The sequence below is a fragment of the Rhinoderma darwinii genome, chromosome 6 (assembly GCF_050947455.1).
Source record: "Rhinoderma darwinii isolate aRhiDar2 chromosome 6, aRhiDar2.hap1, whole genome shotgun sequence".
In the NCBI taxonomy this organism is placed as follows: domain Eukaryota; kingdom Metazoa; phylum Chordata; class Amphibia; order Anura; family Rhinodermatidae; genus Rhinoderma; species Rhinoderma darwinii.
Window position 1 is genome coordinate 63947976 of NC_134692.1, and position 26723 is coordinate 63974698.

The 26723-nt window shown below is 43.4% G+C and overlaps 1 long non-coding RNA gene and 1 other non-coding gene across 3 annotated transcripts in view; one reads left to right on the forward strand and one right to left on the reverse strand.

Moving 5' to 3' along the window:
- The window catches only part of LOC142655563 (uncharacterized), a 131764-nt gene that overhangs the window by 102093 nt on the left and 2948 nt on the right, over nt 1-26723 (forward strand). The window contains exon 4 of one of the 2 annotated variants that reach the window (XR_012849515.1): nt 17385-17935. The exons of the other annotated variant lie outside the window; for it this stretch is intronic. This is a non-coding gene — a long non-coding RNA (uncharacterized LOC142655563). Of the gene's footprint in view, nt 1-17384; nt 17936-26723 lie in introns of those variants that run through there. 2 annotated transcript variants of the gene reach the window in all.
- Nucleotides 14809-14920, reverse strand: LOC142656759 (small nucleolar RNA SNORD89). Its single transcript, XR_012849740.1, has one exon. It is a non-coding gene; the product is annotated as a small nucleolar RNA SNORD89 (small nucleolar RNA).

A 26723-nucleotide genomic window follows, 5' to 3' on the forward strand; every position in this document is an offset into this window, starting at 1 on the left:
TGAAAATGAAAAACAGTTTTTCCCCAAAAATATGTAGTTTTGACCCCCAATTTTTTTCCCCACAAGGGGTAATAGGAGAAAAAACAACACACAATTTGTTACCCAATTTCCCCCGAGTACGGAAATACCCCATGTGTGGCACTAAACTGCTGTTTGGGCACATGGCAGAGCTCAAAATGTAAGGAACGCCATTTGGTTTTTGGGCACTATGTTGCATTTGCAAAACCCTAAGTTACCAGAGTTCAGTGGAAGCCCCAAAGAAGTGACCCCATTTTGTAAACTACACCCCTCAAGGCATTTATCATTTGCGTGGACATATGACAGGGCTTAGGAGTGAAAGGCGCATGTGAGGCCTATTTTGGTGATTTTCACAGCATTAGCCCACAATGGCAGGGCTCTGGGGTCAAATAGTAAAACAAACCCCCAAGTAGTGACCCCCAATTTGGAAACTGCACCCCTGAAGGCATTTGTTTATGGGGTGTAGTGAGCATTTTGACCACACAGGTTTTTCTTTTATTATTAGAAATGAGCACTCAGTGGATGGTGCAAAGTGAAAATTGCTAATTTACACAGGTATTTGCCATTTTAGTGCACAATATGTTGTGCCCAGTTCGTGCCACTGAATACAAATACCTCAAACTGTTAAGCGGGTTCTCCCAGGTATGGCAATGCCATATATGTGGACGTAAACTGCTGTTGGGGCACACTGCAGGGCTCAGAAGGGAGGGAGCGCCATTTGGCTTTTGGAGCGCAGATTTTGCTTAGTGGTAGTTTTGTTTGGGGTTTTGCTGGAATTTCAGTTTATGATGTGTGGGACATATGTAGGCTGTGGTGGGTACATCAGGGTATAATAAGAGGCTATAATAATTTGGTAAATAAATAATAATTCATAGATATGTGGCCGATGTCGCACTGATAAATGGTGCCCAATCTTATCCGCTTTTGGAACACCACATTTTGCATCGCCATATTCTGAGAGCCAGAACTTTGTTATTTTTTCTCTCCTGGAGCTGTGTGAGGGCTTATTTGTTGCAGGACAATCTGTAGTCTTCATTGGTGCCATTTTGGGGTACATGCAATTTTTTGATCACTTTTGATTTAATTAGCTCCCGTCCTGGTCGTGACAGCAGGGTGTTGGACAGCCGATACCCGGCGGTGATGGCGCTGGCTCAGCTTCTGAGCCAGCTCCATCACATACACATTCTAAAGGAGCTGTGATTGGTCAGTCTGCTGGGACTGACCAATCACAGCGATCGCCGGCCGGGGATTGCTGTGATTGGTCCCCTGCCGTCTTACTGTGACGATCAACTGTCATAAACAGTTGATGGCACAGTTCTGTCACCCTGTCCTTTGATAGGGTGACAGTTTTTAGCCAGGACGCACGGGTACGTCCCAGTGCCTTAAAACACTGCAATACAGGAAGTACCGCTGCGGTAAGGGGTTAAATACAATTCCTACTCTGAGCTGTTGATCCAGAAGGAGGCAAAAACCCTGCACACATTTAGCCAATTTGTGCACTAGAGGAAAAACTTCTTGTTGGCCCCGAGAAAAGGCAATCAGTCCGAAAACCCAGGATCAAAGTTTTACATGCAACTAACTAAATATGCATCATTGAATGCTATGACATGTTCCATACCATAGTAACATATAGGGTTATGTAGAAGGTGTCCGAACACAGATGTTCTCCTAGATGTCCTGATATCAAGCAGGCCGCTCGCCCACTGATCGTACCCTGGAGATCACAGCGCGACTATGGTCATCTCTGCTGATGAAAGAGAAAGAAAACACTGCCCTCCTATGTCACAGGAAAAGACCAGTTACATTATACTAGGTCCCTTATGTGTCATAAAGCAATTGGCCAACCCCAGGAGGGCAGGAATTAGTCCTTTGAACTGGAAGCTATTTTTTTACACAATTGATGTCCTCCCTCTTCATCTTTTTTCACCTCCTAGTAGGCCACATTTTACATGCAGTTACCTCCTTCCTAGCTTGGAGTTTCCTTACTGGTGTACATATCATATAGCACGTCTTCAAGTCTTCTGCATGAAGTATGGGAAAACATTGTTCCCGGTTGTCCCATCATGGAGGGGCTCATAGTCATGGACCACTGAGGACTATTCAGTCTCTATGCAGACCAAGCAAGGCCCAGGGTCCAGCAGAACACAACCATGGGATGCTATGGGATAACATTTAATCTTAGCATTTGTGACATGGAGGACTTATACGAGGAAATCAACAAAATTTATAACTAGAATTATAAATAAAATTGTCAGGTTATATATGATTGTGACTAATCTCACAGTACTCGTCCTCATCTTCAGTCGCCCGTCCAGATCTCCTCCCTGCGATAAAAAAGGCAAAATTTGCGGCATTTTTACTTAGAATAAATGTGGCTTAAACTATGTCTCCATGGAGACCATGCCCACTTTGACAAGAAATAAAGTCAAATTGTACAGGAAATTTGTTGCACGTCACCTTTCGCGCAGTTTGCGTAAATGTGGGACATAATGTGTAACAACCCCAAATATCCCATGTCTTCAGATTAAGTAAATGTATATAGTATGTGCATACCTTCCATGCTTGGAAATTGGTGGTATAATGACCGCAGATTTTCCTCCACATTAAAGATTTTCTTATTGGTCCCAAAACCTGAAAGTTAATGACAGGACCTCTTATTACCATGTGTATAAGCCACAATCCCAGGTGCTGGTTTTGTAATTGCCTTTGCCATGCGTCTCGTCCATGAAGTTCTCTGTTTCCAGCATTCTGGATTCAGTCTGGTGACGTCACAAACTCCGGAAGCTTCTACCATTCTCTATAAGATCCTCATGGTGGAGTCTCCTGTATGTGTCTCCTCATCTTCTGGACTGAGCAGAAGCTCCGTGTGGAGATCCCGCCCCCCAGCTCCTCTCCACAGATGACCGGACCTGCAGGCTGGTGAGTTTCTCCCCTCTCAATCCTGCTTCTCCTCTCTCCTGACCCCTACCGTTTTTTTTGCCGCGATTTTCACAATCGCGGCAAAAATGCCACAGTTTTGCCGCGATTATCTAAAAATCGCGCCAAAACAACGTGATTTGTGCTGCGAATACGAAAATTGCATAAAAAAAAAAAAAAAAAAAAAAAAGGATAGAAAACATGAAAAAAAATTGTGTTTTTAGGCTATATTCTCACAGTGTGGCCAAATCACGTTTTTGCGGCGATTTTGCAAAAAAAAATATAGGATTTGACCGCACTGTGTATCTAGACTAAGACCTTATTCAGATAGCCATGTTCGGTCCGTGTTATAAGGAGCGTGTATCGGCAGTATTTCCCAGGCCGACCATAATTCCTGGAGCCGGACTCCTAGCATCACAGTTATCAATGCTGCTAGGAGTCCCTGCCTTTTCGCGGGAATACTGTCCCATACTGTAATTATGTTTTCAGTGCAGGACCGGGGACAGTGTTCCCACGGGAAGGGAGGGACTCCTATGATTATAGATAACGGTTAAGCTAGAAACCCGGCTCCCTGAACTGTGGTCGGTCTGGGAAATATGGCCGATACGCGGTCCGTGTATCACGGACCGAACATGGACCTCTGAATGAGGCCACTTACTTCTTTTTTTGGTGCGGATTGCGCACTGAAACTTCATTACAAACTACAATATAAGGCTTATTCAGAACATGTGTGAAATCAGCCGTGAAGAACGTCCGTTTTGCACCCGTGCGAGACCCGTTATCACAGATCCCTCATAAGCTTGAGTCTATTGAGGGATCCGTGAAAACACACAAAAACAGGACATGCCCTATTTTTTTTTACAGGCCCTTCACACGGTCCGTTAACCCCTTAAGGATGCAGCCTAGTTTGGGCTTTAAGGCTGAGAGCCCATTTTTCAAATCTGACATATTTCACTTTATGTGGTAATAACGTCGGAATGCTTAAACCTATCCAAGCGATTCTGAGATTATTTTCTCATGACACATTGGGCTTTATGTTAGTGGTAAAATTTGGATGATATATTTAGTGTTTATTGCTGAAAAATTGCAAATTTTAGAGAAAATTTATAAAAAATTTAATTTTTCTGAATTTAAATGCATCTGCTTTTAAAACAGATGGTTATACAACTCAAAATAGTTACTAGTTCACATTTGCCATATGTCTACTTTAGATTGGCGTCATTTTTTGAAAATTATTTTCTTTTTCTTGGACGTTACAAGGCTTAGAACAAACAGCAATTTCTCATATTTTTAAGAAAATTTCAAAAGCCTTATTTTTAAGGTACCTGTTCGGTTCCGAAGTGGCTTTGTGGGGCCCATATATTAGAAACCCCCATAAAACTCCCCATTTTAAAAACTAGACCCCTCAAAGTATTCAATACAGCATTTAGAAAGTTTATTTAACCCCTCAGGCATTTCACAGGAATTAAAGCAAAGTAGAGGTGAAATTAGCTAATTTCATTTTTCTTGCTGAATTTCAATTGTATTACATTTTTTTCTGTAACACAGAAGATTTTACCAGAGAAACACTATTAAATATGTATTGTCCAGATTCTTCCGTTTTTAGAAATGTCCCACATGTGGCTCTAGTGCGCTCGTGGACTAAAACACAAGCCCTAGAAGCAAAAAAGGACCTAGTACATTTTGAGGCCTCTTTTTTTATTAGAATATATTTTAGGCAGCATGCCAGGTTTGAAGAGGTGTTGAGGTGCCAAAACAATAGGAATCCCCCAAAAGTGACCCCATTTCAGAAACTACACCCCTCACAGAATTAATTTATGGTTGTTGTTACCATTTTGACCCCACAGTTTTTACACAGCACGTATTTGAATTGGGCTGTGAAATGTAAAAAATTTATTGATTAATAAGATGTCATTTTTCAACAAAATTTCTTATTTTCACAAGGAAAAAAATACCAAATTTTGTTGCCCAATTTCTCCTGAGTGCAGCAATACCCCCATTTGTGGCGATAAACTGCTGTTTAGGCCCATGGGAGGCCTCAGAAGGGAAGGAGCGCTGTGTGTTCTTTGGAGTGCAGATTTTGCTGGATTTGTTTTCGGGTGCCGTGTCGCATTTGCAGAGCCCCAGAGGTATCAAAGCAATAGAAACCCACCAGAAGTGACCCCATTTTGGAAACAACACCCCTCAAGGAATTCATTTATGGGTGTTGTGAGCATTTTGACGGCACAGTTTTTTCACAGAACTTATTTGAATTGGGTTGGGAATTAAGACAAAATTAAATTTTTTCCAATAATATGTAGTTTTGGCTGAAAATTTCTTATTTTCACAAGAAACAAAATAACCCATTTTGTTGCCCAATTTGTCCTGAGTGCAGCAATACCCCATTTGTGGTGATAAACTGCCATTTGGGCCCATGGGAGGTCTCAGAAGGAAAGGACCACCATTTGGGGATTTTCTGGTGCGGTCATGTAGGCAGAAGCCCCTGAGGTACCAGTACAGTTTAAACTCCCAAGAAGTGACCCCGTTTTAAAAACTATACCCTTAAGGCATTCATCTAGAGGTGTAGTGAGCATTTTGACCGGAGACATACACCCCATAAAGTGTAATGTGGGTTCTTACGGGTATGGCAATACCCTACATGTGGCTGTTATCAGCTGCCTGGGCACACAGCAGGGCTCAGAAGGGAAAGATGAGGGGGATAAGCTGTGCAGAGTGCATCAGGGTAAGTAAAACTGGGGTAGATTAAAAATCAAGGGCGGTATGATACGTTTTAAAACACCCTTTCATTCAGAGCCTTAGTTTTTCGGGACACGTGTCACATTGATATATTGTGTTCTCCCTTATCCCCCTCTTATAGCAGACTTTGTACCTCTTTTGACTTTTTCCCTTCTTGCCAGTTTGGAGAACTTCTCCTGGAAAGTGTTGCCCTGGTACAATGCGTGTGGCCTCGCTTCCAGGAGTACTGGGAGCCCCCCCTTCTAGGCCCCTAAAAATTAGTTTCTGGATAACCACCTCTTGAAATTCCAGGAAAGTTCCCGTCTGGCCTCTCATCCCTTCTGAGTGTTTGCCCAAGCAGAGTCAAAGGGAGGCCTCTCAGATTTCTTCTAGCAGTGCCAAATGCCACAGTACTTCTGGAAGCGAGTCAGTTGAAGAGTGGGACAGTGGTATAAAAATTATCCAGGTAGAGGTGGTAACCATGGTCCAGCGGTGGGTGCACCAAATCCCACACAATTTTTGCATTAACTCCCAGTAAGGGGGGGGGGGCATTCTGCAGGCTGAATACTAGTGTCCTTTCCTTCATATATCCTAAATTTGTAGGTATACCCTGATGCCTTCTCGCACAGCTTATACATCTTCACGCCATACCTTGACCTCTTACCCGGCAGGTACTGGCGGAATTGAAGCCTCCCTTTAAAATGTACCAAATACTCATGAATAGAGATACAGTTCTCGAGGGTGTATGCATAGGAAAACTTGGCACTAAAACGGTCTAATAGGGGTCTCCATTTATACAAGCGGTCAAAACTGGGGTCATCTCGGGGGGGAGCTGCTCATTATCAGTATAATTTTTAATTTTTTAGGTTTCAGTTCGAAGTTGCTTTGAGGGGCCTATATACTAGAAACCCCTATGAAACACCCCATTTTAGACGCTAGACCCCTCAAAGTATTCACAACAGCATTTAGAAAGTTTATGAACCCTTTAAGTGTTTCACGGGAATTTAGAGCAAAGTAGAGGTGAAATTAACTTTTTTTTTTTCTCAGAAAATCCTTTTTATCCCATTTCTTTCTATAACACAAAAGGTTTTACCAGAGAAACGCAACTTAATAATTATTGCCCAGATTCTGCAGTTTTGAGAAATATCCCACATGTTGCCCTAGTGCGCTAATGGACTGAAGCACCGGCCTCCGAAGCAAAGGAGCACCTAGAGGATTATGAGGCCTCCTTTTTATTAGGCACCATGTCCGGTTTGAAGAGGTCTTGTGGTGCCAAAACAGTGGAAACCCCCCAAAAGTGACCCCATTTTGGAAACAAGACCCCTTGAGGAATTCATTGTAGTTTTCATGGGGTGCATGCGGCTTATTGATCAGTTTTTATTCTATTTTTAACCCCTTCCCGTCATAAACAACTTTCAGATTTTCATTTTCGTTTTTTCCTCCCCAAATTCCAGAAGCCATAACGTCTTTATTTTTCCGTCGATATAGTACTATGAGGGCTTGATTTTTGCGGGACGAGTTGTAGTTTTTTGTAGCACCATTTATTTTGCCGTATAATGTACTAGGAAACGAGAAAAAAATTTGTGGGGTAGAAAATGAAAAAAAAAAAAACAGCGATTCCTCCATGTTTTTTTGCGCGCTGTTTTTACAGAATTCATTGTGCAATTAAAACAACATGTTAACTTTATTCTGTGGGTCAATACGATTACGGTGATACCAAATATATATAGTTTTTTCTATGTTTTACTACTTTTACATGTAAAAACCCAATTGTAAAAAAGCAAATTTATTTTGCATCGCCAAATTCCGAGAGCCACAACTTTTTTATTTTTCTGTCGATTAAGTGGTATGAGGGCTTATTTTTTGCGTCATAAGCTGTAGTTTTTAATAATACCATTTGTGTAAATGCGACGGTTTAACCACTTTTTATTTCATTTTTTATGGGAGATTAGGTTACCAAAAAATAGACATTCTGGCGTTTACAATTTTTTTTTTTTTACGGCGTTCACCGTGCGGGTTAAATAACGATATATAATAGTTCAGACTTTTACGGACGCGGCAATACCAATTATGTTTATTTATTTATTTATTTTTTTACTATGCTCTAGGGGGAAAATGGGAAAAGGGGGGTTTTTTTGAACTTTGAATATTTTTTTTGAACTTTGAATATTTTTTTATTTTTTTTTTTTACACCAAAAAAAACAACTTTATTTAACTTATTTTTACTTTTTTTATTAGTCCCCCTAGGGTACTTCAACCAGCGATCATTAGATCGCTTGTACGATATACTGCAATACTAATGTATTGCAGTATATCGTAATTCTGACAGGCACCTTTTAAGCCCTGCCGGAGGCAATGATGGCAGACCTGGGGGCGTTCATTAAGCCCCCAGGCAGCCATAGCAACCATCGCTGCCCCCCCCATGATTGCATTGCGGGGGGCGTGATGAGCTGTTAGAGGGTGTCGCCCCCTTCTGACGATTTAAATGCTGCGGTCAGTGTTAACCGCAGCATTTAACGAGTTAAACTAGCGGGATGCCACTCATTACTCTGAAGTGTCGGCTGTAACATATGGATACGTCAAATGTCGGGAAAGGGTTAAGTGGCGTGGTGACTAAAAAACAGCAATTGTACTAGTGTTTTTTCATAAAATTTTTTATTTTTTTTTACAGCGTTCACCGTGCGCTATAAATGACATTCACTTTATTCTGCGGGGCGATATGATTACAGCAATGCCATATGCTTATAGTTATTTTTTTATGTCTTATGGCGTTTGCACAATAAAATAGTTTTTGTAAAAAAAATCATTCTAAGAGCCAGAACTTTTTTCTTTTTCCATCAAGAAAGCCGTGCAAGGACTTGTTTTTTGCGTAACAAACTGTAGTTTCGATCAGTACTATTTTTAGGTCCACCGACTTTTTGATCTCCGTTTATTCCATTTTTTGGGAGGTGAAGTGACCAAACAATTGAGATTCTGGTACGGTTTAATATTATTTTCTTTTACAGCGTTTACCGCGTGGGATCAATTTTGTAGTTCCGGCCCTTACGGACACGGCAATATCAATTATGTATAGTTTGTTTATATATTTTTATTAATAATAAAAGGACTGATAAGGGAAACAAGGGGGATTTTTACTTTTAGCACTTTTACACATCTTTTTTTAACTTTATTACTTTGTCCCAATAGGTGACTTGAGGGCAGGAGGCCCTGATCGCAATTCTAATACACTGCACTACATGCATAGCGCAGTGTATTAGAGCGGTTAGCTACTCACTGACAGCAAGCATAGAGGGTCCTGACTTTGTCAGGACCCACTAGGCTTCCGTCGATGGCATAGCCGGGGGCCATTGTTAGGTGTCCGTTTGCCATAGTCACCATCGAAGGCCGCTATCATGTAGCACGCCGGCGTGGTAGCTTAACCCCTAAAAAGCCGCAATCGCTATTATTATTCCCGCAATGTACTATTCTGTCACTGAGATCGAATGGGGAGGTCAGCATGACAGAATAGTACGTCGCTGAGCGTTAAGGGGTTAAAGCAACGACCATGTGAATAACCCCATAGAAATACACGCAGCCCTGTGACGGCCATTAAAAAAAAAACGTCCTTCACACGGACAATTAACATGTTCGTATGAATAAGCTCTAACTCATGTGAATAGGGTTTGTCAAAACCTCATGCACGTGCAGCAGAAAAAAAATCTGCATGGAATTTAGGACGTGCTGCTGATTTATAACCCCTTAACGCAATATCACGTAACTGTACATAAGGGTCAGGTATGTATGGGCAGTATAGAGCGAGCTCACAGGCTGAGCTCGCTCCATACACAGCGGGTGATGACTGTGTTACGCAGCCGACACCTCACTGCATCGGGCGGAATCAAAGATCACTTTGATTCTGCCCGTTTAACACCTTAAGGCCCCATGCACACAAACGTTCTTTTGCGGCCGCAATTTAGCCGAAAATTCATGGGAGAATTGTGGCCCCATTCACTTCTATAGGCCCATGCACACAACAGTGCATGGCCCAGGAGGCTGGACTGCAGAAAGAACGGATATGTCTTATTACGGCCGTGTTCTGCGGTCCAGGCGCATGTGCACGGCCCACGACTTGTGGATGGCGAGACTGTCAGTATTACGATATACTGCAATACATTAGTATTGCAGTATATCATGCAGTGGATCGCTGCTTCCAGTTCCATAGGGGGACTAATGAAATAAGGGGAAGAAAAAAAAACTGTTAAAGTGTTTTTTTTATGTTCCAAAAAAATAAAGTAATAAAATATTAAAAGTTTAAAAAAAACAACATTTTCACATTTTTTCCCTAACTCAATATAAAAAAAAAAAAAGAAAGTTAACATAACTGGTATCGCCGCGTCCTTAAAAGTCTGAACTATCACCATATAGCGTTGTTTAACCCGCAAATTGCTGGTTTTTGGTCACCTTAGCGCTCCAAAAAAAGTGATCACATGGTCGCATACACCCCAAAATGGTATCGGTGAAAACTACAGCTCGCCCTGCAAAATTGATGGAAAAAGAAAAAAAAGTTCTGGCTCTTAGAATATTGGCGACACAAAAGATTTTTTAATTTAGCAAATAGTTTTATTTTTTAAAAAGTGGTAAAACATAAAACAAAACATAAAAATTTGGTATCGCCGTAAAAACATAACCCCCCCCAAAAATGGCGCAATCGCTGTCTTTTGCCCATTTTACCCAAAAAATATATTTTTTTTCAGCTTCCCAGTGCATTATGCGGTACAGTAAATGATGCCATGAAGAACTACAACTTGTCCCGCAGAAAACAATCTCTCATATCGCTATATAGACGGAAAAATAAAAATAATTATAGCTTTTGGAAGGTGGGGAGGAAAGAACAAAAGTGAAAATCCCAAAAATGGCTGAGGGGGGGGGGGGGGGTGGAAGGGGTTAAATCAACTGCATGACTATTACGTTGCAGAATTGTAACGTATACCATCCTTTACAATGTAAAGGGTTAATTTGCTGTAAATCCCGAGCAAATTCTGTAATGCACACATTGCGGATTCTGGTGCACAGAATCAAAATCCGCATCAAAACCACGGGTAATTCCGCAGGTAAAATCTGCACCTAATAGTGCATTTTTTTTTTATACGTTTTTAGGTGTGGTTTTTACATTTTGATGCGGAAATAAGTGGAGGTTTTATGCTGCAGTTTTTTTTTTTTTTTTTTTTAAACTAGTCAGAAACAATTCGCAAGCAGAAACGCAAGATAAATTGACATGTATCATATTTTCATATACGCACCGCAGGTCAATTTTTGTGCAGAAAATGTGACGTAGATGATATTTCTTGATCTCATTTACTTTGCTGGTACTGTATTACACTGCGGATTTTCCACACTAAAATACCCGCAACAAATTTGCATGTAATAAGTATCGTGTGCATTTGCCTAACAGTTTTTTTTTAACTCACCCTAAGGCCCCGTTCACACGTTGGATTTGACACGGATTGTGATGACATGCCGATGATTCTGCATCCCGTGCATATGAGGTTTCCGCAACCCAGTTCACATGCTGCGAAAAATTTTCTGCGTGTATTTTTGTCCGCACCATGATAAGAAATCCATCACAGCACTAAGTAGCAAGCGACTTATATTACATGCAAAAGCAGAGGATAAGCAGCTTTGAATGACAATGGGACTTAGGCCTTGCTCACACAGTATTTTGCAGGCAGAAAAATGTGCCTCGAAATTCCTTAAGGGTATGTTCACACGCACTAATTACGGACGTAATTCGGGCGCTTTTGCCCCGAATTATGTCCGAAAATAGCGCCTCAATAGCGTTGACAAACATCTGCCCATTGAAAGCAATGGGCAGACGTTTCTCTGTTCACACGAGGCGTATATTTACGCGCCGCTGTCAAATGACGGCGCGTAAATAGACGCCCGCGTCAAAGAAGTGACCTGTCACTTCTTTGGCCGTAATTGGAGCCGTTATTCATTGACTCCAATGAATAGCAGCGCCAATTACGTTCGTAATGGACGCGGCGTTCAATCGCCTGCACATGCCGTTACGGCTGAAATTACGGGGATGTTTTCAGGCGGAAACATCCCCGTAATTTCAGCCGTTACGGACGCCCTCGTGTGAACATACCCTAAGGCTTTCATTGCGTCCCATTGATGTCAATGGTAGGTCAAAGACGGAAATGCCCGAAGAAAGGGCATGTAGATTATATTTCTCGCGAGCATTTTTTTCCGCTCGCGGGGAGAAAAAAAAAAACGCCTTCTCTCATTTAAATCAATAGGAGGCGATTTCGCCTGTTTTTCGCTGCAAAAAACGCAGCAAAATACTGTGTGAAAAGGGCCTTATTCTTGTGCGGATCTGCTACACGCTTGTGGCACATCTGCTTCAGAAATCAAAGGGAAAGCCTCAGATTTTTGCTGTGAAAAAACACATTGAACTTTAATGGCAATGTAAGAATGGAGCCAGGGGCGTAACTAGGAAAGACTGGGCCCCCCTCCCCTGGGTGTCACACAACCCCCCCACCTGTAGATGGCGTGATCTACAGAGGGGGCTGTGTGGCGTGATCTACAGAGGGGGCTGTGTGGCGTGATCTACAGAGGGGGCTGTGTGGCGTGATCTACAGAGGGGGCTGTGTGGCGTGATCTACAGAGGGGGCTGTGTGGCGTGATCTACAGAGGGTCTGTAGGGAACGCCATACAGCGTCCCCAACGCCCCAAAAAAATGTGACCATGGCAGCGATAGGCAGAACGGGGAACCTAAAGTCCCCAAGTTCTCCATGACTAACCTCTGACTTCCGGCGTCTGCGCAGCTCAATAAAAATGAAAGGAGCGCTGGTCACGCATTCATTTCTACAGAGCTGCCGACACAGACCCCGGAAGACCGAGGTTTGTGATGGAGAACTTCAGGGGGACTTTCAGTCCCCCGTTCTCCCTATCAATGCTAGCGATCACACATGTATCCCCTATCCTGTGGATAGGGGATACATATCTTTTGTTTAACGGCAGAGCGGGGAGATACCTCCCTGCTCTGCCGTAGTCGTGTTCAGTGGCATCGCGCTGTAGCAGCTGCTAGCGGAGCCTCCGGCCATGGTGGGGGCCCGTGCCGGCGGGCAACACAGGCCAACTCATGCCGCGGGCCCCGTAGCAGCCGCTACAGCTGCTATAGCGGTAGTTACGCCACTGAACGGAGCATTAGTTCTGCTTACATCATCACAAGCGCAACCCCCTCCCTTAAGGCTCCTTCACATCGTGTTGTTGCCCTAAGTTTATCGTGTACGTCAGGAAATCTCCTAACGTACACTATAAACAACATAGACGAAAATTCACAGGGCTCCATTCTCGGTTGACCTTATTTTTTGAAGGATGGAATAGCAGAGTAGACTTTGCTATTCCGGAGTCCCCAGGCAGCATCACAAGTGCTCTACTCGTGGACTTTGTCCCTGGGAAACCTCCTCACATCACTGTCCATATATGCAAAGTGACATCAGGCAATTCTCCAGGGCCAGCATCCCTGGCCAGCGCATTGCCGACGCTCCAGCCGTGTACTCAGGCTTTGCAAAGCTTCAGACTTCACTATACTTATATGGACATCAGGAACAACACCATAGTCCCTTGTCAGAACACTAGTAGAAGGCTCCAGCCCTGTTCATGGACAGTGACTTCAGGTGTTTCCCCTGGGCCATTCCCCGGGTGACATATCCCACTATATGCCATACAGTCGGATAAGTTTTGGCTAAATGGATCAAAATCCAGAGCATTAAACGGTCACTGCCTGCTCCACGGTTTCCTTCACTGTAATAGACATCAGTACCAAAATGAGTTAATGCGTATAACGTACAAATGTGAGCGCCACACTTTCCATTGCCCACCCTCGCTAATTGAGGGGGTGCCCAGAAATCTTGGCTGTATGGGGCCCAGCAATGCCTGATGGCAGCCCGGTGTACGGTGCTGTGCATGGTGACCATTGAAGAGGTCACGGAGTTCTTTGCTGCTGCCCCTTCAGTCAGCTGATCAGCGGGGGTGCTGGGAGTTGGACCCCCATCATTCTGATATTGATTACCTAAGCTAGGAACAGTCCAGATATAAAATGCCCAGAGAACCCCTTTAATCCACCACTGGCAGGGAATGATTAGATGTGCTGCTGCTCACTCCTGTAATAGGAAAAGAAGACCACCGCCGCCCGCCCCCCCCCCCCCCCCCTAACTAGTTTTGTTTTGCAAAGTTTTTTTTTTAATTGGTAGGGGAATAGCTATGGGGGACACAGACGTAGCAGACCTCTGGCGCAGTTTGGTTTGGCAACAGTGAAAGAAAATACTCAACACAAATGCACTTACATGACATCTATAGCGGGGCTGGGTACAATGACCAACAATGTCACCGACATTAAATCCAAGTGACAGCAAAAACTCAGCAATAATTTATACCAGACGGGGGGGGGGGGGGAAAAAAACGCACTAGAGTACCAAAGCATACACAAAATATAAAAAGTTTAATAAATGACGAAAAAGTATAATTATGAAAATATATAGAAGGCAAATAAAACAAAATTCCTAAAGAAAGCTGGTGTATTGGGGGAATCCGGGACGTGAAGACATTATAAAATTTTGTGCTGAATCTCCAAGACTTTGGCTTTATGAATACAGTTGTATTGGAGGACAGTGACACTGTACAGAAAGTGTCCTCGGTACAGTATATAGGGGACTGGGGACTGTCTACATGAAGTTTCTCTAACCTACATGTCTTTTAATCAAAGTCAGCCCATAATTCTGTGCCATTTCATAATATACATCTTTATAGTGGTCAGAGTTTAAAACTCCCTAAAGGTAGACAAATTGTAAATTTGTATCTTCCTGCAACCACCACTAGGGGGAGCTCACGGCAGACAACGACCAGTCTACTCCCCATAGACAAAAAAAAAAAAAAAAAAAAGCCCACACACTCCGTCTTATAGAGATTGGTTTTATTCACATTCTGTTGGGTTTCATCCGATACCATTAATTACAAATCAATTTCAAAGAACATAATCCCCAAATTCAGACACCAAGACTCTTCCAGGGGGTTTTCCCATTGGGATTTCTTGCACCATCAGCTCCATCATGACAGAGAAAATTATTAACCATTTAATTTCTCCAGTTAATCTGAATAAGAAACAGTACAGACAGAGCCAAGGTCAGTTTTATTTCACTACAATGGGTTTTTGTCATTATGCCTCCCATAGAGGGAGCGCTGCTCAGGGGGCACTGCAATTTGGCCTTTTATATCATCATGCCTCAGCTCACACTTTTATATTACATTTTTTATTTAATGAAGATCAAGCCTCAGAGTTGGGAACTTTCCCTGCATTAACTTAAATACTTTCACCGGACTCCATCACCAGGTTTCTACTTCTCCATCTGAGGGCAGAGACCCTGATTCCAGCACTGCATTACTTTACAATGATCAGTAGTTTTATAAAACTCACTATCTCCCACAGCCTGTATTCACGAGCCACAGTCAGGTACCTAACTAGGAAAGACTGGGCCCCATAGAAACCATTTGACTGGGGGGGGGGGCCCACTCCCCCCTCTGCTGTGTGCCACACACTGCCCCCCTGTAGATAGTGCCCCCACATACTTGTCAATAGCACCCCCAAATAAATACAATTATATTCACCTAGGCCCTGTTCCCACAACGAACGGAGCTGCTCCACAGCATCCTCAACGCCAACAGGGTCCTTGCATAGGCCGGCATGGTCCAGTGACATCATTACGCTGGCCTACACTCAGCGGAGGATGGGACAAACAAATGGGCAGAGCAAGCCACAGCTCAAGTACAGGCTGCAGGAGATTATGAATTTGATAAAACCACTGATCTTTGTAAAGTAATGCAGCGCTGGAATCAGGGTCATTGCCCTCAGATGGAGAGGTATAAACCTGGTGACAGATGCCCTTTAAGCAGTAACGGATTAAGAAGACCATGGGCCCTGGACTGTTACCCAAACTTGGGGCCCCCCCCCCCCCTTCTCCACCGCCACCCTGCCGCGTTGTAACTATTGCTAACACTACCTTTTTGCACAAGCATTAACAAATGGGTGTTACGATTCTCCTTTCACAGGGCTGTGTCCCTACATACTGACAATATCACACTGTGCAGGGACAAAGCGCCAACCCCCCCCCCCCCCCCCCATGTAGACAGCGCCACACACACACACAAACCTTGTAGATAGTGTCACACAGCCCCTATAGATAGCGACACACAGCGCTCCCTTCCTTATATATAGTGCTACAGAGCGCTCCCTTCCTTATATAGTGCCACACAGCGCTCCCCCCCCCTTGTATATAGTGCTACACAGCGTCGCTACACTGCAGCCCTGGGATGACATTTTATCCCATATGACTGCTGCAGCCTGTGATTGGCCTGTGATCGGCTGCAGTGGTCACATGGGGGTGAAACATCATCCCAGGAGGCCAGCCCGGACAAATAAACAGAATTCTGGGCAAGTAGAAGATTTTTATTTTTTCTAAATTGCGTTTTTACATAACATCTGCTATTTGTTGCGGGATTTACCTTCCCATTGAATTAAATGGGGAAAACCCGAAACAAAATTAGCAGCGTTTACGCAAATACAATTGACATGCTGCGGAATAAAAAAAAAACGCAAGCAGGTCAATGAGATTTTTTTTCCCCCACTTAGCATTTACGCAGCATGTGAATCAGAATTGTTCAAATCTAATCTACTCTGCTGCTACTGTATTAGGGCTTGTCCACACTTAATAGAATTGCTGCGTATTTTCCGCTAGGAAAATACGCAGAATACAGTAGTGGCAAAGTGAGTGAGATTTAACAAATCTCATCCAGACGCTGCGTAAAATTTCCGACCAGACATTTTGTCCTGCGGTGCGTATTTCTCGTACTGCAGCATGTCAATTCCTGCTGCGGAAAGTGGACAGAATTGCTGCGTTTTTTCAGAGGAGACGTCACCATCCCCCAATATTGAGAAAAACGCACCAAAATACACACCACTTTCTGCAGCGGAATTTCTGCTAGTTTCTGCGGAATTGCTGCAGAGAATATATATATATATACATATACACACACACACGAGTATACACATATAAAGTACACATGAAAATTCACATTATACACATATAAAGTACACATTGTAAACACATGCACTTACCTTTTATGTAGGATATTTATGAGTCTTCACTTCAGCTCTTCTGCTCACAGCCCGACGACAGTCTCCCCTCCCCCATGTCCCAACAGCTAGCAGCAAGAGGAGGAGAGATGTTTAGAGCAGGGAAGGGGGGCTGGAGGGGGAGCTTCTAAAGCAGCAGAGACCACGGCTGCCAAGTAGGAGCGAAGCTCCCCTCGTCTCATGACAGGTGCGGTCCTGGCACCGGGGCTCTCTACGGTGCTAGCGACGCCACTGGACATGAAGGGGTTCGGGTGGCTATAGGCCCCCTTGGAGCCTTGGGCGGCCGCCCGAACCACCCTAATGATAATCCGCCACTGCCTTTAAGTATACAAGGACGTGAGATTGCAGAGATGGTTTTTTTTGTGACAACAGATACAGACCTTGTGTGCTAGGAATCCTGGAGCTTCTCTTCTACAAATGTCCAGTCCCCAGATCTGCTGAGAGGAAGCCGGGACATGAGTATTATACAGAGATGTAGACCCAGATATACAGGCAGACTTAGCCCCAGCAATAACTATCATGTACTACACCTGACGCAGCATAAAAGTCTTCTCCTCTACAGGTACAAAGAACACACCCGGGAAGAACTACAGCTGCTACCAGTACAAGAATAGAACCCAGAGGGGAAAGCATCTAACCAATAGCAGATGCACCACATATACAGTGCTCACCGAAAGTACATTCATATATGGCGGCCGGGTTTTTTCTTGCGCAAAATTGTGATTAAAAAATAAAGTAAAAACCACAACATGCGAGTGATACAGCAGCCAAAACCGAAAGGGTGGCTATAAAACAGATAAAGGGGAATCCACTTTATCCTACAGACACATCTTTTGCAGCGAGTAGCATACAGTCCCAAGGATGGAAGAGACTGCAATGCAGCATCACTGGATGTGTGACGGGAGCTTTACCCGCAGACACATTGTGAACCAGTCACCAGCACCACATTTTCCTATCCAGGTACACATCTCAGGGCGGCTGTGCATAGCGGAGGGGTAGACTGAGAGCGGCTGGTATAACACTTCTACCAGAATACAGACGATAGATAAGACGCCTAATGCAGGGCTTATTCTGGCTTTTCATCTTCCGGAGGTGAAAATTTAAATGGTGCCAACCTCTATTGGATCATTCACACTTGTAAATTTAAACTATGTATTAAAAAAAAAAACACAACTAATTTCATACTGCTAACTTTTCTTTTTTTGGTTGGTTCCTCTGGATCAGATCATAGATTCATTAGACTACTTTTTTTTTTTATTTCTTTTTTTAAATAAAATGGTGAAAGGGTTGAGTGGGGGAGTTTAGGTCAATAAAAAAAATGTTTTCTTAATTGATTAGCACCTTAGTAATGGCAGTTGTCTGTTTGACGACATCCTTCAGTAAGGCTGGGGCTTGGCGTTAGCCAGTAAAAAGGTTAGAGCTAACCCATATTATTGCCCTGGTACCCATCACCAGCAGGGGTATTGGGATAAGCCAGGTACAATCCAGTATCCGACCATCTGTAGCAATGCTAGCCTGTTGCCATTTTAGATCTGGCTGGTTATGAAAAGTGGGTGGGGGGGGGGGGAGCAAGACCCCAAAAACATTTTTTTGCATTTAAAAAAATAAAATAGAGATATATATATATATATATATATACACACACACACACACACACACACACACACACGTTTAAAAGTTTAGGGTCACCTAGATATTCCCTTTTTTTTTTAAAGAAAAGCAGTTTTTCTTCAATGAAGAGAACATTAAATTAATCAGAAATACACTATACATTGTTAATGTGCTAAATTACTATTCTAGCTGCAAACGTCTGGTTTTTAATGCAATATCTACATAGGTGTATAGAGGCCCATTTCCAGCAACCATTACGCCAGTGTTCTAATGATACATTGTGCTTGCTAACTGTGTTAGAAGGCTAATGGACGATTAGAAAACACTTGAAAACCCTTGTGCAATAATGTTAGCACCGCTGTAAACAGTTTTGCTGTTTAGAGGAACTATAAAACTGACCTTCCTTTGAGCTAGTTGAGAATCTGGAGCATTACATTTGTGGGTTTGATTAAAATCTCAAAATGGCTAGAAAAAGAGCTTTCATGTGAAAATTTACAGTCTATTCTTGTTCTTAGAAATTAAGGCTATTCCATGTAAAAAATTGCCAAGAAACTGAAGATTTTACAACGGTGTGGTGTACTACTCCCTTCAGAGGACAGCACACACATGCTCTAACCAGAGTAGAAAGAGAATTTGGAGGCCCCGCTGCACAACAAGACAAGTACATTAGTCTCTAGTTTGAGAAATAGACGCCTCACAGGTCCTCAACTGGCAGCCTCATTATATAGTACCCGCAAAACACCAGTGTCAACATCTACAGTGAAGAGGCAACTCCGGGATGCTGGCCTTCAGGGCAGAGTGGCAAAGAAAAAGCCATTTCTGAGACTGACTAATAAAAGAAAGATTAATATGGGCAAAAGCACACAGACATTGGACAGAGGAAGATTGGAAAAAAGGGTTATGGACAGACAAATCGAAGTTTGAGGTGTTTGGATCTCACAGAAGAACATTTGTGAGACGCAGAACAACTGAAAAGATGCTGGAAGAGTGCCCGACGCCATCTGTCAAGCATGGTGGAGGTAATGTGATGGTCTGGGGGTTGCTTTGGTGCTGGTACAGTGGGAGATTTGTACAAGGTAAAAAGGGATTTTGAATAAGGAAGGCGATCACTCCATTTTGCCATGCCATACCCTGTGGACAGCGCTTGATTGGAGCCAATTTCATCCTACAACAGGACAATGACCCAAAGCACACCTCCAAATTATGCAAGAAACAGGCAGCTGGTATTCTATCTGTAATGGAGTGGCCAGCGCAGTCACCAGATCTCAACCCCATAGAGCTGTTGTGGGAGCAGCTTGACCGTATGGTATGCAAGAAGTGCCCATCAAGCCAATCCAACTTGTGGGAGGGGCTTCTGGAAGCATGGGGTGAAATTTCTCCCGATTACCTCAGCAAATTAACATCTAGAACACCAAAGGTCTGTGCTGCTGTAAATTTAGCATTCTTTGATGAAAGCAAAGTTTGAAGGAGAAATTTATTATTTCAAATAAAAATCATTACTTCTAACCTTGTCAATGTCTTGACTATATTTTCTAGTACTTTTGCAGCTCATTTGATAAATATAAGTGTGAGTTTTCATGGAACACACAAAATTGTCTGGGTGACCCCAAACTTTTGAACGGGGTGGATAGATATATATATATATATATAAATAATCTCTCCTTCATAACAGGCCCGCTACAATAAAGCAGCCACAGCCTAGCATTGCCAGGGTGGAAGGGCCACAGTTGGTCCCTTCCCAGCCTAATACCAGCCTGCGGCCGCCCCAGTGCCCAGCCATCACTACAGATGGTCAGGCACTGGATTGTACCTGGCTCATCCCGATAGCCCCTTAGTTATGGACATTATCAGACAACTACCATTACTAAGGTGCTAATGAAGTATTTAAAAAATATAATTTTTTTTATTTAAATAAAGTGTAAATTGAAGTAGAACACTTTATCTTCGACATAGTCCAGATAGTCCTGCAGAACCTGCAAAAGAAAAAAAAAAATCTTACTCACCTACAGAAGTCTTCTGCCCTGTGCCACAATAGAAGCTAGACGTCAATCTCCAATTTCTATTGTGGCAAACATGACCTAGAGATGCGCCAGAAATATTAATAGTTCTGGTGCACCTGGGAGGTCCTGTGCGCCAGAAAGAGCGAATGCAGAAAAATTAAATTTCTAACACCTTTCCTTTAGAGGGTAACTAAACTTTTAAAAAACTTCTGAGATGTCATAGGGACATGTCAAAAGTTTTGATCGGTGGGGGTCTGCGCAATGAGACCCCCACTAATCACTATAACGGAGCGACAAGTGATCGGGTGAACTTGTCTTAGAGTGGTGTACAGGCTCAATAGCAGCTCTGTGAGCCTATACACCAGCTGCTCGGTTTTCCAAGGAAAGACTCAGAAATTAATCTTCACAGCACTCACCCGTGCACTTCTACCATTTTGTATTAGTTATCAGTGGTGGTCTCAGTGCTCGGTCCACCACCGATTAAAACTTCTGACATGTCACTATGACCTCTCAGAAGTTTGAGTTTATTTACAGTTGAATCAGTCAGACACCCCCCCCCCCTCCCTAATAGTAATTACTAGTAGCACTATTGTGGAAATTATACTGCAAGGGGGATCTGAGCATCTGACTGAGAGCTCTATGGGGAAGGATTATACTGCACTCATCCTAAACCAATTTAAAAGTTATCGGCCAACGCTGGGTGGGGGGGGGGGGAATATACTGCATGGGGGGGGGGTTAGTCCTGAGCATCTTGCTGACAGCAGAGCACTCTGTGGTGGGAAAAATCTCCCTGGTCTAATGATACACCATTCTTTGCTTTAAATCCTGCTCACATGATCTGGAAGGGGTGGTGCTCACTGAGAAGCAGGGTGCGGTGACAAATAGCTACATGCGGATGCTCTGCTACATTAGAATCTCTAGATTGGCCAAGTGCAGACAAGAGCACCCCGTACCATAAACTAATCTGAGAATGGAGCATAGAAAGATCTACATACAGCCAAACTAAATAAAAAATAAATTTATTTCCATATAAATAAAAACAGAGGCTACAACTCCTGCTCCTCCTGCAGTAATCAGGTTCTAGGTTTGATCAGTCTCATCAGCGCTCTCCTCTCCAAGCCGCCCAGCCGGTTACAGTCATCAGTGCAGAGCAGATCTCAGGACTGGCGATGGCTCTTCTGGGTTTGTAATGGGAGAGTCGTGCAGCTTCTGCTGCTATCAGGGGGAAACCACCACCACGGGATCCTTCTCTGCTCAACATATCAAGGGCCCAAAGCTGCCGGCTCGTAGTCTGCTGTACCTAGGACAGAGCGGGCATTGGTTACAGCAGTGATACCAAGCGACAAACCCCACTGCATGATTTTACCATCCAACACTTCATATTCTACAGATCAGGGAATTAAAGATACACTCCAGACAAAGCAGAAAATTCAGAGTCATCTGTATGGCTGGACATCCTCCCACCACCTATAAGCATTTATATACTTGCACCACCCCAAAGTCACCCCTTCCCCCAGCCAAGGCCACAGTGACTGACCCCTAATAGATCTAAAATTGGCAAAACTACTAAAATCACAATCCTACTAGTGTATAGATTGTGGAGAAAGGAAGTAACCAGTTTCCAAGTAAAAAAAAAAAAACCTAATGCAAAGAAGAAGTTAAGGTGGTGTAATAGAGTTTCCTGGCCACCTTCAGAAATAGTCTGGTACAGATTCAGCACCTCCCCTTAATTTCTTCTCCATTCTAAAGTTTTGGTCCCAAGATTACAGCAGCGCAGAAACTAAACAACCCGCTCCCCCCAATCTGGAACCAGTGTATACACATCGTCACACGACACTACGCAGTCTTACCTCATGCAGGACTAACCAGGTGCCGCTTATAGTGCTTTTTGGATTTCTCTATGGCATTCTGCAGTTTCCTAGATCCAGCACTGGATCTTCTGTGGCGCTTCACCTCCAATGTGGCCTTCATTCTGGCTACTAGAATATTACAAACCTTAATAGACGAGTCCTGCTGATCTACAGTATTATGAGCTGCACAAAAGAGGTACAACAGAATTATGGGGGCTGCATTGTGAACACTCAGCAGGACTGTAATACAATATAAACCCTGGGCACTGGGAACAGCCAGCACAATAGGACACTAATAAAACCATGGCAGTACATAGAGCGGCACCCACTAGAAAAGTCCAATAAAGAGACAAAACTGTTCTAAAAGGGTTTCTGTAAATAAAAGTGGTCACTCTAGGAACTAAGAGTTCTGTAACTTTCTAATATACATGGTGTTATATATCTCTACTCAACGTCAGTTAATAGGAATTTCTCTCTTTTGTTGAGGCACCTAGTCCTGCTCCCAGTTGAGAAGTGGTTACAATTGTATCAGTCCAGGCAATGCTCTGAGATAAACCTCAGCTGCACAGATCTCTGGTAGTTTGCTACAATGTATCAGCCTGAAGTCCAGGCTGTTAATCTCAGAGCATTGTATCCACTTCTAAGGCTTCCTTCACATATGCGTCAGGGTCCCGTTCTGATGTTCCGTCAGACCGGGACCCTGACTGAGAAACGGAAACCATAGGTTTCCGTTTATCTCAGTTGTGCAAGGGTTCTGTTGTTTTGAGGGAATCAATAATGTAGTAGACTACGACACTGATTCCGTCAAAATGACGGAACCCTTGTACAACAGGGAGACGGAATCTATTGGCACTGGACCCGTCAACATTGAAATAAATGGTGATGCAAACGGAAACCTATGGTTTCCGTTTGTCTCAGTCAGAGTCCTGTTCGGACGGGCAGCTCCGACGAAACGTCAGAATGGGACCCTGACACAGATGTGAACGAAGCCTTAGCTGGGACCAGAAGTAGGTGTCAAAGGAGAAAAATAAAATTCTCATTCATTGACCAAACATGTTGAAACAGCGTATATTGTAAGTTATAAAACTTGCATGGAAAAAAAGAAATAAATTGGTTTTGACACAACATGTATATACCCTAAGGCTGAGATCACATGGGACAGATACGCTGCATGCTTTTACGCAGCGTATCTGTCCTGTGCACCACAGGGAATTCTGGCCCAAAAAAAAAAAAAAACGCACCAAACTGTGGTGCAGTTTTTCACCCAGAATGTACTCTGCGGATGTTTCATCCCAGGAGACCACCAGCGATTAGCTGAAGCTGTGGTCACACATCTTCTGGCATTACCCAGGCCGGCCTCCTGGGATGACGTTTCATACCATGTGACAGCTGCTACAGCGCATGATTCTCCAATGGAATAGCAGTCATCCATATCCCCTTAAGCAAGGGATCCCTAAAGGACAATTCCTCAGGATTCGCCGCAACTGCAGCTTGGTTGAGGATTTTGAGACAATCATTTGATTTGGGAAAGAGGTTCAAGGAGAGAGGTTTTCCTAAAAAGATACAGAGCATGAGAGGATTAGAGAGATCAGATCTGTTGGTATCTAGGCAAAGAGAGCAGGCCAATACCACTAGGCTGATTGGTTGTTTAGAGTCAAAAGTACCTGAGGTAATTGAGATCCTTGAAGTATTGGCGCATCTTGAATGAAGATGGGTACATAGCAGATAGGATCACGAGGAAACTTGTTACTTACAGAAGGGGTAAATTACCCGTAGCCGTTTTGACCCAATACCACATGTGGGAACATGACTGGACCGAATGGTGCCAGGCACACAGATGTGAGAGCTGTAGAACATGTGGCTTTATGAAGAAAGGTAAAATATTAGAGTGTGACGAATGAGACAGAATAGAATAGTCAAGATTGTGAATTACAGTACGATGGGTGTTATTTATTTGATCACCTGTCAATGCCCACTTAATTATGTGGTCAAGATTACTCGGCAATTCAGTCGCCAAACCAGAGACCATGTAAGGGACATCGTAAACAAAATAGATACCCCCATTTCTAAACAGGTGCATGAAAAGCATGAAAGAAAAAGCAGAGTGCTTCCGCTTTCAAGCAATAGAATGGGTGCGTCTACCAAAGAGGGGTGGTGATTGGGACAATTTGATTTTGAGGAAGGAGGCACAGTGGATCTATAGAATGGCTTTTATACAGCCATATAGCTTAAATGACCAGATCAACTACACATGCTTCATATGAGGATTGCCTTTGCACCAGTTTTTTTACATGGCCACCCTTATGATAATTCTACCATACTATTAATTATGATCATAACTGTACAGAATGTTATGAGCATTATGATATTCCTGCAGCTCTCACATCCATGTGGTGTGCCATTCTCCTACTGGTCACCCTTATAATTAATCTATCATAGCTACTAATGATCATTGTAATGGCATCAGGTTTATGATAGCTAATACTAAAAAGCATGTCCCTATCTCCGTTAATAAACAATTTACTGAAAAGCCTATCCTAGAAATTGCTTCGGTGTTCCATCCCTATAGTGATTGATTAGCATGATATTCATCATGCACTAGCATAGGCAACCAGGATGTATAGCATCCTACATTGCGCTAGTAATGGGGTACTCCCCCTTACTGACGAGTAAATCTGAGGAGGTATTCCCTGTAGCGATCTGTACGCCAGTGTCGCAGTTAGGTTGGGCTGGCGGTAATTGGCTGGTTGGATCACATGTCTGACCTGCCCTGAACGGCCGCACGTCAGCAGTGACATTGTTGGGATCTGGCTAACGGGGAGGGATTTGATCTATAGGAACTCATTCCGAGCATCAGCGCGCCACTGTAAGGGTAAGTGCACACAACCTCAATTCGGACACGGAGGCGTTTTACACCTGAAAAGATGGTTCCAATACGTCGGCAAACATCTGCCCATTGCTTGCAATGGGTCTTACGATGTTCTCTTCAGACGAGGTGTAATATTACGTGTCGCTGTCAAAAGACGGTGCGTAAAATCACGCCCGCGTCAAAGTGCAGGACACTTCTTGGGACGTAATTCGAGCAGTTTTTCATTAAATCCAATGAAAACCAGCTCCAATTACGTCCGTAAAAGACGCGTGCACTTGTAAAAACGTCTGAAATTCAGGAGCGGTTTTCTCCTGAAGACAGCTCCGTAATTTCAGACGTATTTGGCGTTGTCATGTGCACATACCATAAGGGTATGTTCACACAGCCTATTGTCAGATGTTTTTCGGGCTGTAAACACCGGAAAAAAATCGAACGCAGAACGCCTCCAAATATCTGCCCATTGATTTCAATGGGAAAACGGCGGTCTGTTCCGACGGAGCATTTTTTGCGGCATTTTTTATTTATTTTTTCACACGAAAAAGAGCAGGACACTTTTTGGGAAGTTTTTGGAGCAGTTTTCCATAGACTCATGAAAAAATTTCCAAAAACGGGCATAAAAAACGCAGCAAAAAACGCAGCGAAAATCGCGAGTGGCACAAAAAAAGCTGTATGAAAATCAGGAGCTGTTTTCTCTTGAAGTGCTGCTGATTAAAACTCTGCACCGCAAGTCAATTTGCGCTTATTTTCCGCACCGTGTGGATGATGTTTTCACATCTCATCCACTTTGCTACTACTGTAATATGCTGCAGATTTTCTGCAATGAATTCCGTTGCGGAAAATCCACAGTATTTACACTACAGTCCCTCGCCCTATAATTGACCCAGCACTTCTGATTGAGCAAGACAGATACCCAACGGGTACTAACATTACTTAAAATATACACACCGAATGTGGCCCCTGATGCACACAATGGTGCCCAGTCAGGTGGCAGATTCCCTGTAACTGACATTATTAGGCCATATTCACACAGTTCTCATCCATGCACTATCCATTCTAAGGGTATGTTCACACGATGAGAGGCATTTACGTGTGAAAAGACAGACTATTAACAGCTGCCTCGTTTCACACGTAAATGCTTCTCGTAATTTACGAGGCGTCTGAGACGCTCGTAAATCTTGAGCTGTGCTTCATGGAGTTCAATGAAGAACAGCTCAAATTACGTGGCAAAGAAGTGCCCTGCACTTCTTTGCCGAGGCAGTCCATTTACGCGTCGTCGTTTGACAGCTGTCAAACGACGATGCGCAAATTACAGGTTGTCTGCACAGTACGTCGGCAAACCCATTCAAATGAATGGGCAGATGTTTGCCGACGTATTGCAGCCCTATTTTCAGGCATAAAACGAGGCATAATACGCATCGTTTACGTCTGAAAATAGGTCGTGTGAACCCAGCCTAACAATACACTGACCCATACGATTCAATGGGGCCATTCACTGAGCGGGTGTCCACTGTAAGGGTATGTTCACATGCTTAACAAAAACACCTGAAAATACAGAGCCGTTTTCAGAGAAA